We start from the raw sequence: 1,845 nt of genomic DNA, 5'->3' as shown, positions 1-1,845 counted from the left end.
AAATTCTAATAACAAATTATTAGGTTGGAGCGGTGCATTAATCCGAATCTCGGACTTCGATACCCAGACTGGGTCTCTAAATGCAAGTTCATTTATTAAAAATTAAGGTGATGTGGAGCGCTTTTTTGCCAGCGCATACTTTTGTGACGACTGGTTCATTTTAATTAAAAATATTAAAGTGCCTCTTAAGCGCATGTAACGCATACTAAGTGAACGGATGGTTAATTTTAATTAGAAAAAGGTGTGTTTGGCACGAGCGCATGTGCCATGGTGGTGTTTAGGATTCATGTTAAAAATTAAGCATGGATTTTGGGGTAGCGGAAAAAATAAAAAATATATAAAAGGAAAAATACCTTGAAGTGGGTGTATGTGTATGCAATGAATGCGCACTTCTCAATCCCACAATGTAGGTCAGCAATCCAAAAAGAACCAAGGTATCTGGATTTTTTCTAGATTTTTTAGCTTGTGTTTGGAATTAAAAAGCCAAGTAAAATGAGCAGTTAAGCGTATAGAAGGATCTGCAGACTAAGAATACTGCTGAGAAAAATGCAGATAATTCTAATAAGTCTGACTAGCACTTATCCATTCTCCTGGGATCAATGGCCAATTGATTTGAGGTCTAGTAAGGGAATCATTTAAACTCCAGCGTCTTTTTCGAAGAATCTTCTGATCAAAACCTGGATACCCACTAACCAACTGAGGAGGATTAGGAATAAAGGTGTTAGGAGATGGAAGAGGGACTAATGAAAGAGGATGAAGAAATGGATAGGCAAAATCATAAAATGAAGAATGGATTAAAGATGGATTTGCTGAAAATTAAGGAGATTCTATTAAGAAAGGCGTTAAAAGATAAGCAGGAAAAGTTAATAGAATGTCAAGGGATGGGGAAGGATAAGAATCAGGAGGTAGAAAAACTCGATCTTCAATAATAAAAACAATGGGTAAAGATAGGAATTTGAGGAGATCCTTGAGGTTGGAAAAGAAGGGGTAAAATTACCTTTGGGTTAGATTGAAAAAGGAAAATATAAGCATCATACCTATGAGCCATTTGTTGATAATGAGTTAGGCATGGTAAGGACGGACCTAAAGCTTATCTACGATGATAGGCTTCAAAGAAAGAAGTATCAAATGGGGGTTGGTTGGAGAGATAGGCTAAAAGATCCACCCTCTGTTGGTTAATGTTCTGGGCATGAGCTGAAGCTTTGACCTGACGGTGATTCAAAATGATAGCATCAACCATAGTGTGCCATGAAAACTCAAGACACTCAGCCACCTTTGAAGAATATCCCTGGAACATCTCGTCAATCCTCAACTCCAAATGTCAGACATACAAAGAAGCTTGCAATACCACATCTCCGACATACCAAGCCAGATGTTCATCATCTGGAATCAGTAAATCACCCCTTAAATACATATAGGACAGAAGCATCGTATCTAGAGTGACATAGTCTTCAAAAACCATCCTCACTACTTCTATCAGCAAATCAGATGACTAGGCCCCACTCCATCCATCCTTTAGAATAGGTAAATCCATCGTGGAAAGTTTTATATAGAATGTCAACTTCTGTTATTGATAATGGACCAAAAAGGAATGATCTGGTGGAACATATTCTTCATATTGCTCAAAAGAAGACCATAACAAATCCATGCGAGATTGCAATCTTTCCACCTTGGCCTGAAATAAGGGACATAAGGTAGCCTGTCTCTGAAGAGCTGCCAAGTCTACAGGGGATAAAAGAGAAACTGGTTGCACAGGACTCTGTGTATTAGACCGAGACTGAGCCAACTAATCTTTGAGTTGCTGGATTTGAGCATTGCTCTGGTCTAAGATAGCTGTGGTGGATT

Source organism: Lygodium microphyllum, unplaced genomic scaffold (assembly GCF_053477565.2).
Source record: "Lygodium microphyllum isolate KBCC unplaced genomic scaffold, Lygodium_microphyllum_v1.1.10 scaffold_90, whole genome shotgun sequence".
Taxonomy (NCBI): domain Eukaryota; kingdom Viridiplantae; phylum Streptophyta; class Polypodiopsida; order Schizaeales; family Lygodiaceae; genus Lygodium; species Lygodium microphyllum.
The sequence above is the reverse complement of the archived record's forward strand: the minus strand, read 5'-3'. Positions refer to the sequence as shown.